At 45.3% G+C, this 12347-nt stretch overlaps 1 long non-coding RNA gene across 3 annotated transcripts; it reads right to left on the bottom strand.

The window, feature by feature from the left end:
* Window positions 1-6475: 6475 nt before the first annotated feature.
* On the bottom strand, window positions 6476-11428 carry LOC108891254 (uncharacterized). Of its 3 annotated transcripts, XR_001962274.2 has the most exons (3): window positions 11190-11428; window positions 10098-10892; window positions 6476-9484 (listed from the first exon to the last, which is right to left on the bottom strand). It is a non-coding gene; the product is annotated as an uncharacterized LOC108891254 (long non-coding RNA). The 3 variants fall into 3 exon arrangements; XR_007812829.1 differs by lacking the exon at window positions 6476-9484 and having other exon boundaries at window positions 9573-10892; XR_001962273.2 differs by lacking the exon at window positions 6476-9484 and having other exon boundaries at window positions 9573-10892; window positions 10987-11428.
* Window positions 11429-12347: the final 919 nt, after the last annotated feature.

A 12347-nucleotide genomic window follows, 5' to 3' on the forward strand; every position in this document is an offset into this window, starting at 1 on the left:
TGTGCTGATCTCCAGAGACTGTAGTTTTACATATTTTTATATCATCATTAGTAATGTCCTTTCTTTCTTTAAGTGTTTATATGTGATATGTTTAACTCATTGCAAATATTTTAAATGGACTGTTTAATAAGCCCTATATTTATCATTTCATAAAGGTTTTATAACACTGCCACTGTGAGTGGAGGCGCTGAATGAAACAGAATGAGGCCAAAATGCAGCTATCATTGATTTATTGATTAAGACAGTTACATATTATTTCAGAAATTAGATTAAAAGCAACTTTTTTCTCAACTTTACAATCACAAACTATTAATTGCAATAAACTATAGAATAAGATATTACACACACACACACACACACGACCTGTAATTAATCTAGAGATCATGTGATGCACAGTCTAACTCACACATGCAAACAATAAATAGGATAATAAATAGAATAATAATAAAAGGTTAAATACCTGCCACTGATTAGTGAAATATAGATTTTCATAATTCAGATGCACACGTGATAAACTGGTAAAACGATCAGATAAATCTTTCTCTCGTACAGTAAAGTTCCTGATCTGGCTGAGTTCTGCTCTTTACAGCAGGACGACAGCGATCAGAGCCACTGTGACAGAAATGAGGCTGATTCTGTTGTTGACTGCAGCTGCTGTTGCTGCTGCGTTGCCTCCTGCTCCTGCTGCTGCTGCTGTTGTTATTGTTGCTGCTGGTGCTGCTGTTGTTGCTGTTGCTGTGTTGCTGGATGAAGGTCTTGACGCTGCTGCTTCTGCTGCGGTTGCTGTTGCTGAAGCGGCTGTTGCTGCTGCCTGAGCTGTTGATGCCATCAGTGCTGCCAGGTCTGCTGTGTTTTGTGCTGTTGTTGCTGACACCGCCTGTGCTGCTGTTTCCGCTGCTGTTGTTGCTGCCATTGCTGTTGCTTGTGCCATCTCTGCCACTGCTTGAGCCTCTGCTATTGATGCACGTTCTGCTGCTGTTGATCCTGAGGCGTCTGATAAGATGTCCTGGAGTTGTTCTGCAGCTTGTGCTGATTCTGTGGCCACTGTTTTGGCAGCTTCTGCAGCTGCTGCCATCGTTTCAGGTGTTGCTCTTGCGGATGCTGCCATTGTTGCTGCATCTGCTGCTTTATTTGCTGCTTTTGCTGATTTTGATGCTGACGCTGCGATCCGTGCTGCTTGTAGTGCTGCTGCAGCCGGTGATGCTGTTGAAGCTGCTCGGACTGCTGCTTGTGCTGCTGCATCTGCTGCTTCAGCTGCTTTTCTCGCTGCATCTCTCGCCATGTCCACAGGTGCTGCCCCTGCTGCAACCAATATGGCGGCTCTTGCTGCTAGTTTTGAAGCCTTTGCTGCATTTTGTGCTGCTTCAGATGCTTCTGGTCCGGCAGCTGCAGCTGCTGCAGCGGCTGCTGAGGCGGCTGCTGCTGCTGCTGCAGTTGACCCCACTACTGCTGATTCCTGTGCTTTAGCTGCTGCTGCCACTGTGGTCGCTGTGGATCCTGCGTTGCTGTTGGGTGCTGGTTTTACGGTGGTTGGTGTTGGTGTCACACTTGCAGCTGGACCTTGAGATGCTGTTGGCAGCAGAGCTCCTGCTGCTTTGGCTGCTGCTGTCGCAGCTTTTGCTGCTGCTGCTGCTGTCGATGACATTATTCCTGTGCTGTCTGCGTTTGCAGCTTCTACTGCTGTTTCTGCTGTAATTGCTGTTGCTTCTGTCATATCTGCCACTGTTTCTGCTACCTGCACTGCTGAACGCGTCACCTCTGTCATTCCTGCTGCTTCTTCCGCAGTGACTGCTGATAATGCTTCTAGTGCTCCTTCTGCTGATTTTTCGACTGTTTGTGCAGCTTCTGAAGTTGCTGTCATTGCTTCTGGTGTTGCTGATTCTGCAGCTTTTGTTGCTGCTATTGCAGCTTTCCTTGCTGCCACTGAAGCCTTTGACGATGCCTCTGCAATTTTTGCTGCCACATCTGCTGTTGATTCAGGTGCTGTTGCTGCTGCTTGCATTGCTGCTAGTGCTGCTGCTTCTGCTGCCTCTGCAGCATTGTTGGCTGCTTTTGCTGCCAGTGTTGCTGGTGCTTCTCCTTCTGCTACCAATGTGGCAGCTCTAGCTGCTACCTGTGCAGCTTTGACTGCAGCTTCTACTTCTTTGGACGTTGTTGCTCCAGCAGCTGCTGCTGTTGAGGCTGCCATTGCTGTTGCTGCTGCTGCTGCTGCTGTGGATGTTGTCACTGCGGCAGTCTGTCGTCTTGTGGCTGGTGATGGTGTTGATGGTGCTGTGGATGCACTGATGCCTGCAGTTGGGAGTGCAGCCTCGGCTGCTGATGCTGCTGCCGCGGCACCTTTTGCTGCTGACACCATCAGAGCTGCCATGTCGTCTGTTGTTGCTGTTCCAGTTGCTGTTGATGCTGTCAGCGCTGTTGCCTCTGCCATTTCTGCCACTCCCTTTGCTGCTGATAGTGACAAACGCGTTGCTGGCTCACTGGCAGATGATAACTCTGTTTTCAGTATTTCCGCAGCATGTTTTGCTTTTTCAGCCACTGTTTTTGTAGCTTCTTGAACTTTTTCCACAGCGGTTGTGTTACCAGAGGATGCCATTGTTGCTGCTTTAGCTGCTTCCTCAGCTGCCGTCGCTGCCATTGATGATATATTTGCTAGCTGTGCAAGTGTTTCTGCTTTCGATGCTGGTGCTGTTTTTGCTTCACGTGTTGCTGCTAATGCTGCCTCTTTGGCGGCTTCGGCAGCTTTTGTTGCTGCTGACGCTGCCACTGTTGGATGTTCTTCTCCTGCAGCCACTAACGCTGCAGCTCTGGCTGCTTCTTCTGCTGCCTTTATTGCTTTGGCTGCAGCTGGGGATGTTGTTGCTCCAGCGGCCGCAGAGGTGGCTGCTGCTGCTGCTGCAGAAGTTGCCGCAGCTGCTGCAGCGGCTGATGCTGCCTTCACTGTCACTGCTGCTGTTGTGGTTGCATCTTGCACTGTGGCTCCTGCTGCTGCTGCCGCTGCTGCTGCTGCACCTGCTTGTTTTGCTGCATTTAAGGCTTCTTTTGCTTTTTCCATGGATGCTGCTGCCATTTCAGCTGCTTTCTCTTCTGATGTTGCTGAAACAGCCTCTGCAGCTGTCTCTGCAGTTTCTGCAGCCTTTGTGGCTGCTGTCTCGGCCGCAGCTATTGCTAATTTTATTGCAGCTATAGTTTCTGCTGGTGCTGACCCTGTGGTTGCTGCTTTCAGTAATGCTTTGAGGGCCTCTGCTGCTTCCTCTGCTTCCTTTGCTGCTGCTTTCGCAGCTGTTATAGCAGCTGCTGCAGTTTCTGGTGTTGCTCCTGATGCTTCAGCGTTTGCTGCTAAGCTTGCTGCTGTTGCTGCTGCTTTCGCTGCTGCTGCGGCTTTTATTGATGCAGCAAGTGTTTGCTCTGCTAATTTTGCTGATGCTGCTGGTGCTGCTGTTGCTGCGCCTATTGCTGCTGTTGCAGCTGCTGTAGCTGCATCTGCTGCCTTTGCTGCTGCTTCTGCTGCCTCTGTCGGTGATGCTTTCCCGTCTGTCACTGCCTCTGCAGCAGCTGCTGCTGCTAGTGCAGCTAGTGATGCATTTTGTGCAGCTGCTGATGTTTGTCCTGCAGCGGCTGCTGTTGTTGCTGCTGCTGCTGCAGCGACTGCTGTTGCTGCAGCTGTCGCTGATGTGGCTGCTGCCGTGGCTGCTGCCATGGCTGTGGAAAGAGGCAGTGATGCATTTGATGTCATTGCTGCTGTTGTTGTTGTTGCTGTGGTTGTTGTTGCAGCTTGTTGAGGTGTTGCTGCAGAAAGAGCTGCTACAGCAGCAGCAGCGGCTGATGCAGCTTTTCCTGCAGCTGCGGCTGCCTTTGCTGCCTTTGTTGCTTCCTTAGCTGCTTCAGCTGCTTCTGTTGCATTTGCAGCTGCCATTTCTTCAGTTGTTGCCATGGCAGCGGCAGCTGCGGCTTCAGCTGCTGCTTTCGCTTTAGTTGCTGTTGTTGCAGCCATTTCTGCTGCTGTCTCTGCTGCTAAAATTGCTAACTGCATTATTTCTGTGTCTGTGTTTCCTCCAGTTGTTGGTTCCTTGGCTGCTTTCAGTGCCTCCTGTATTGCCTCCAGAGCTCTCTCTGCAGTTTCTGCTGCCTCTGCTGCGGCTGCTGCAGCTTGCTGTGCAGTTTCTGCCGTCACTGCAGAGGAAGCCTTGGCTGCTGCTTCTGCTGCTTTATCTGCTGCAAGTGATGCGTTGGTTGATGCTTCTGCTATTTTTTCTATTAATTCTGCAGTTGTTGCTGGTGCTTCTTCAGCTGCCTGTTTTGCTGCACTTGCTGCTGCTTTGGCTGCTTCGGCTGCTTTGGCTGCTAGTTGTGCTGCCTCAGTTGGTGGTAGTTGTCCATTTAGTACTGCTGCAGCAGCTAATGCTGCTTCCTGTGCGGCTATGGCAGCAGCTTCTGCAGCTGCGGCTGCTGCTTCAGCGGCGGGTCCTGTCGTGGCTGCTGCTGCTGTTGCTGCTGTTGCTGCTGCTGTTGCTGCAATCGCCGCTGCAGCTGCTGTTGCTGCTGCTGTCGCACTCTGTGCAGTTGCTCCTGGTGATGGTCCAGCTGTTGTTACTGCAGTTGATGGAGCAGTGGGTTGGGATTGTGTCACAGCACTGGTTGTATTTGGAGCCGTTGTTGTTACACTTCGGGGACACCTGAGTCTCAGGCTTCCCTCAGCAGGCTGACTGTTGGAAGCTGTTTCCATTCAAGAGTTTGGTCAGAATGCAGTCAAATATTTCAGGCTTATTGTGGTTTCCAGTTTGAATTATTGATCTATTACTTACCAGTCAGTATCAAGACAAGGATAAAAGCCTTGATCATGGTGATTGATTTCTGTCCTCCTCCGCCTTCTTCTCCAAAACTATTTCTGATCATCTCCTGTAAAAACACAGCAGTTAGGAGCAGATAAGAGATGACGTCAACATGTGATGAGAACAAGAGGAGAGTGGTGTCTTGTTGGTGAGTAACTCTGCTGGTGAGTGGGTGTAAATGCAGAAAGAGAGAGCGATCATTCCTGATGTGACCGGTGCTTTTAAAGAAATGATGTTGGAGCTAAAACAGCAGCTCAAACCCAGAACACGTCTTAAAGATCTCTAAAGAAACACTGAGTCAGTGAAGCTTAAAGTCACGACCACAGGCATTTTACACAAAGATAAGCTGAATAATTGAATAGTTATTGGATCAGAAGGAAATTTAAAAACTCAGAGTTCGTGGCTGTTTGCTTTTCCTCTGGATCGTATCCCTTCAGCAGCAAATACTCAGAGCCCAAATAAAACCAGACTAACAGTAGAATATGAAATGAAGAACAGCAGCAGAGCCTCACATCAGAGAGGCTGAGAGCCATAAAATACAACAAAACATCTAATGATGAATTTACAGTTCTGTATCAGCAGAGAACCAAACAGATTTTTGTTTGAAAGTTAAAAACAAATAACCTGCTTTAATATTTGGTTACAAAACTAAGTAAAATATTAGTTAAACAAAAAGCAAAAAGCTAATTAAAAGGAAAATTGAAAAAGGCTCTGGAGAGATCATCCTGATCTGTGATCAAAGCCTCTGCACCAATTACCTTTAATTAAAAAGAACTTTTTTGCCCTTAAATTTGCAAATTTACGTTTTAATAAAACAGAAAATCTATTTTAAATTTTTGTTCATGGAGCCATCGAAGCTTTCTTCACTAATTCACATATTGATTCACAAATGACAGAAACATGATCCATGACAGGTTACAGGGGCCAGTGAACCAGGCTGAATCAAATGTGAGAAACAGGAAGCGACCCGGCAGGTGAATGGTTAGGGTGCGTACCACCTGGGTCTCAGCACCCTGAGCAGTGAGTCCCCCTGGTTCAGCTCCTGATCCGGCTGGACCCTGCCGTCACTCCCCCGCTCTCTCTCCCTCCATTTCCTGTCTCTCTTCACTGCTCCTCCCAGTAAAGACATAAACCTCCAAACCTTTTAAAAATCAGTGAAATACTCACTTGGATGTTGGTGAACTCAGTGAGGTGATGAGGTCTCGCTCGGTGTCTCTCCTCTTCTTCAAGTTTGTCGTTGCTCTGTCTCTTGGTCTCCTCTTCAGCTCATTATATACGACCTCTTCACAGAGCGATGACCACAGGACCCACGTCACTGACTAATTAATGATAATGATCATGATGATAGACTTTCCCCTCCCACAGTGTAGGTGCAGGATCTCCTTTTCTCTGTAATTAGATGATGCTTGCTCTGTGCCTAATAAAGATGTGAAACTTGTCCAGTGACATTTTATGCAATTTCGACTGTAACCGTTAATCAAGATGCATTGTTTACTTTCAGTTGGCAGCAATTATCTGTTCATATATGAGTTCAGTTTGTGTCCTACACAGGCTGCACGTCACTACTTTGAATAGTTTTATTATGATGCATCATTATGATGTTTTCATCGAAAAGAAACTGATTTTATTGGTAACTGTGTGTTTTTGAATGTGAGTGTGTCACAGTTGGACCATCCCTGTGGACTGACAGATTTTAGATAAGTTGTGAATCAGTCTCTGTAGCTGGAGCCTGATGGCTCAGCTTCTGGCCAAGAAATGAAACAGCACTAAGCATATTTAAAGTAATTTCTGGACTTCATTTATTACTGAATAAATAATGTCACTGTTAGTAATGAACAGTTTGTTACCACAGCTTTAAATTCAGTCTTAACAAACACTTAGTTAAAACTGTGTCTGTCTGCCTCCCTCCACTTTAAAGCCTCTCTGAACTGTGCAGAGAGTTGGGAGGGAGTTTGACACAGCGGATCAGAGGATGAGAGATCAGAATCAGACAGGGACGGTTGTTGTCTCTGTCACTGACTGAGTCACAAAGACCTGAGCCAAAGAGTTTAGTGGATCGCTGAGGACCAGGGACAGACACAGGACCTGAGCACTGCAGCCACAAGAGGAATACTACCACCCAGTCGAAATGCAGCGAGAGAAATCTTCATCTCTGAGATCAGTGCAAGTTATTCTGAGTAAAGACACACTCTTTGATTCTGTGTTGAGACCAGTATCACCCCGGGTGTATAAACCCCTCTCACTGTAAATGTTTCTGATTTATCCACCTTAACTAAAGTCAAAGTCAAAGAACAAATAGAAAACGTTTAAAACAGTAGAAATATATATGTGGTGTAAAACTGGACTGGATTTCTTTCTCGCTCATTCAGTGTTTGTTTCTCTCCATCGACTGGCCTACATCTCACCCATCTGTATGCAAAACCACAGTGTTGATCCGTCTCCATGTCCTATACTGAGACCTGACACAAATCAGCTAATTATAACAATCTATGAGTCTTGTTAAATTCCTTTAAAGTCTTCTCTTTGTGTCTGTTATGAGTCTGGATGGTTGAACAGTTTCACAGCCATCAGACTGAACACAGGCTGTTAACATCACAGTTTAACTAGAGAGCAATAAAACTCTGCTGCAGTGGCTGTGGCTGAACCTGTGTGCTGGGTGTCACACAGGTTTTAATGAACATCACCCTCCCTGTGATCATTTCTTCTAATTACAGAGAACATTCAACTCTGTAGCTACAACAAACAGCAGGACACTCCTCATCAACTTTGACCTGATCAATGACACAAACTAAATCTAAAATCACTGAGGACACTGCATCTTCTATTAGGAAATAACAGGGTTTTCATTTCCATCCAGTTTTTCAGCCTGGTCCAGTGACATCTGTTAGATTGAATCATTTCTCAAGGTCAGTGTAAATGTTAGAAAAGGAGCAGAACCAGCACACTCTCAGTGTAACACTGTTAATCTGACATGTTACTAATCAGATCTGGAATCTGTGGTTATTTTCTTTCAACCACACCCAAACAAGAAAACGATTAGAAACAGTCATGGTTATATCATCGTCCACACTGATCATTATCCGGGCTGTTTGTTTCAGGTGAATTATTATAGAAACAGGCTGTAGAAATCTCCACACGCCCTAAAACACTGAGTGTCCACAGCAGCAGCTACAGACTGAGTAATCCCAGAGGCCAGAATAACCCACTGACTCCCACTGTACACGGCCTCTTCACTATTTCACTCAGGCACCAACCAGGACTCCACAGCAGACCTGGGAACAGTTTCATTAGTGATTAATCGTTCAAGTTACTCTTAAGCTACAACACCAGAACAGATTCACTGGTACGAGCTTCTCAGTTACCTGAACATGGCTCAGGAGGTAGAGCGGTCACCCACCAACCGGAAGGTCGTAGGAAGTGTCCTTAGGCAAAATCCTGAACCCACATTGGCCCTGATGTATGAATGTGTGTGTCTGTGTTAGGGGGCTCTTTGTATATATATGTAGAACAAGTGCTGTGTGAATGGTACAGTCCATTCACAGGTGGTGACTGAACTGAGAGACCAGACATCCTGACTGCGAACACTTTACTGCTGTGTTCAGTAAGAAGCTTCTACTTTGTACAAAACAAAGACTGTACAGTAAGACAGAGGCATGCTCTACACACCATTCATAACTACTGACCAAACAATGTACTGAGCAGCAACTCAGGTCAAGAATCAGGAAAACTAAATGAAAGTTTGATTTAAATGGAGCAGTTCTTCCTCTGAACATGAAACTAAAAACATACAAACTGAACTCGACTAACTGATTTAATTCAGAACTTAATCAGTAGATGACACAGTTCTTTCTGGAGAACGACTGATTGTTGCTCTCAAGACAAATACGCAGTGGTCATGAGATGAATAAAGTATATTCAGTGTTCATCAGTGTCCATCGGCATCATCTCATCACATCAGCACCCAGAAACAGTGCAGTGTTCATACAGCAGCTGTGTGAGCTGGTGGTTGTTGTGTGCAGGGTGTCGGTCGCCTTAAAGGTTTGGTCAGTTTGGTAGAAACAATGCAGACAGTCAGGTGTAACTATAGATATGTGCTTCCACCCTCCTAAATAACACAGTATGTACATAATCGAACCCTAATTAATTTCTCATTAATTCACAGGTGGTTGTTACCATCATCTGTTTGGAATGCCTGACGTTTGCTTCTGATTACTGCTGCAGATTCACGCAATGGAAACACAAAAAGCCTCTTCAGCTGTTTGTGTGTGTGTGTGTGTGTGTGTGTGTGTATGGGGCTGGAATACCAACCAGGCAAAGTCGACCTGAGTCCGGGTCGAGGTCCAGGCTTTGCTTCTGTGTTTTTTGGTTCAAAATACAACCTGATCCTTCAAGTGAGAAAAGTTCCTCTCAGGTTCAGTGCTCTCAGGACAGAGGACGTCGTAATGCTCTACAGATCTGACACATTAAAACCTAGAAAATCTTCAGTGATTTCTCTTTTCATGGTTGTTACTTCATGAATGAGCAGGTCAGTGAGTCTGTGTGATGTCAGTGACATGTCTCTCACCATCCTACAGCGCCACCTGGTGTCCAACAGGTGTGTTCACTACACTCCAGTTCCTGCTCGACCGTTTTCCTCCGAGTATTTCTGCAGTAGCCTGAGAAAACATGGAACGATTGTTGAGCAGACACCTGACAGACTATTATCTACACTTTCAGGAACAAAGCTTCATTAAAGCAGGAGACTTCACATTTACATTTTATTACAGTCACTCACTCTAACAACTAATTATTAAAATTAAAGAAGTGCACAGTGTGTTAGGAACATGTCACACACACACACACACACACAAACAGAAATAGTGAATTTATGGATAAATTTCAATGAATTTATTAAGAATAAACTCATCAGCAGCTCCAGGATCATCGCTGTCAAAATGACTGTAAATATCCAACTTTAGAAATGTTGATAACGTTAAATAACATCCACTTTAAACCCATAAGATCAACTCAAACTGTTTGATTTAACCTTCGACATTCAAACACCTTCACTATGACACTTTCACTTTGGTCGGTCAGTTTGTTTGTAGCTTTAAAATATCAGAGTGAATCTTTCTATTCTTACATCATCACCTTACAAAGCTTTAACTGTGAGAATGAAGAGAAATAAGGCACTGATGACGACACTGGAACCATTCAGTCCATCAGTCTGAAAAATCACTGACTTATTATGAGTCACTTTATTAGAGCGTTGTTTAAAAAGCCTGTCACCTCATCGTGCTGGTTTGTCTCCCTGCTCTGAGTGTGATGTGGTCTGTCAGTCCTCCATGAAGCCTGACATGGCTGATGCCTGCTCAGATGTTTTCCCGTGGGTGTTGCAGCCGTATGGTTTCTCCTGGGTGTGGGTTTTCATGTGGACAAGCAAACTATGTTTAAGTCTGTAACTTTCCCCACATTTTTCAGGGATATTGTTTCTCATTTGTGTGCGTAATCACGTGCCTTTTCAACATCGGCATGTCCCTGAAACTTTTCCCACATATTCCGCAGGAGTATGGTTTCTCACCCATGTAGATTTTCACATGAGAAGTCAGATGTGATGGCAGACTGAATCCTCTCCCGCAGGAGCTGCAAGCATACGGTTTCTCTCCTCTGTGGATTATCACGTCTATTCAACGAGGACACGCGAGGGAATACTTTTCCACAGGTGTCACATTTAAAAGACTTTTTACCTTTCTGACTCTTCTGACGTCCCCTCTGTGGCTGTGGCTCTGCAGCTCCGGCTGATCCTGGGTCCACGGCCTCACTTCCTCCCTGATTCTGGGTTGTGAAAGAGGAGCTGGTGATTGCTGTTACTTTCTGCCTCTCTTTGCTCAGAAACAGGAGGCAACATAAAGGTAACAGTCTTTTGTGCAGGCTCCTCTCCCTCCTGACTGGCGTAGTGTTGTTCCTCTTTAATCTGTCGAGGCTCCGGGTCCTCCTGGTCTGGACTAGAGTTCCTGTCCTGGTTACAGAGCTGTGGGTCGGTGGGAACCTCCTCCTCCTTACAGACATGTTGCTGTGGGAGCTCTGCACAGACACAAGAAAAAACAGGTCACTGATGTGACGAGAGAAAAGAAGCTGGCTTCTGATTAATAAAACCCTTCATCTGTACTTCTCATACCTGGACCTGATCAACAGGGAGAGATTTGAGAAACCTTTTATTCTGTTAGTGTCCAGTAAAGGTGAGAGAACAGTGAAGTGAACAAAATGAAGCAGGTTTAGTTTTTACATCCTGAAGCTGCTCGTTGTCCCTCACTGACCAACTGAGCAAATAAAACCCATTAGTTAATGAGTTTTAATGAAGACCGGTCTGGTTTTCCACACCTGTCCTGTGTAGCTTTACTTCCGGTTTCCAGGTGAGGTCCAGCAGTCCGCGCTGACGCTCCACCTCCTCTTCGTACTCGACGATAGTTTCCACAAACAGTGAATATTTGTTGAGCAGCAGCGGTTAATCTCTCACTGTCCACAGAGGACACGGTTCCTTCACCCACAGCTACTGAGCAGGAAAACGCCGCTAGCGCTTCGTGTTTGTATTTACCTCCGCTGAGTGTCACACTGTGATGTTCCGGCAGTGAGAGTGAGTTCGTTCCGCCACCTGTTCATACACTGATGGATGATTATAGACAAGCCAGCAGGTGCAGGAATATCATTAATACTGTTTCATGTCTAATAAGATAATAAATAAACATCAGCGGAAGCAGAGAGCCTGTAGAGGACGCAGGTCTGCAGATGTTGTTGCTGCCACTAGATGTCGCTAAAAGCCAAACATGTTTCTGACTGTGGACAGGAGGAGATCCTGAAGCTGTTCAGCAAAACTTTCTTTACATACAGATACAAACGTCTGCGGACAACAGTCCTGAGTGATTGTTGAACATGTCACTCCAAAACAAAGGACAGAAGAATGGAAAGAATCCTGAAAACGACAAAATAAAGAAAAGAAACATGAACAAACTAATACAAAACTCAGAAAACACATCCAGACTGTACCACACTAAAACAAACACAAAACTGAAAAAAGTCAAACATACTAAACTCTTTGAAAGAGAGAACACAGATACTGAATGATTCTCTGAAAATACATCTTTTTATGACACTAATTATTCCTGCAGTAATTGTGCTCAGTGTGTTTAGTTCTGGTTAATGTAAGACAGCTGGAGACACTGCTGTCCTAAATATCACAGTGTGGTTTCGTGTAAGAGTTCCTTTCCACCTCAGCCACAGACCAAAAATACAGGGAGTGTCCACTTACTTTAGATCATTTACTGTATTTATGCAGGACATCAAAATGAAGTCACTGGTGTAGTTGTAGTTCTCTGCAGCTGCCACTAGGTGACACTAAAAGTCACAGTTTACTAAATGAACCTTCACATGCAACTCTCAAACTGTTGAGGTGAGAACAGAACAAACACTGTGATTTTCCTACAGTTCATCTTTCAGCAGTGTGTAAGAAAATAAATAAACATCAAAAATAATAAAAAATAA

The sequence above is a fragment of the Lates calcarifer genome, linkage group LG3 (assembly GCF_001640805.2).
Source record: "Lates calcarifer isolate ASB-BC8 linkage group LG3, TLL_Latcal_v3, whole genome shotgun sequence".
NCBI lineage: Eukaryota > Metazoa > Chordata > Actinopteri > Centropomidae > Lates > Lates calcarifer.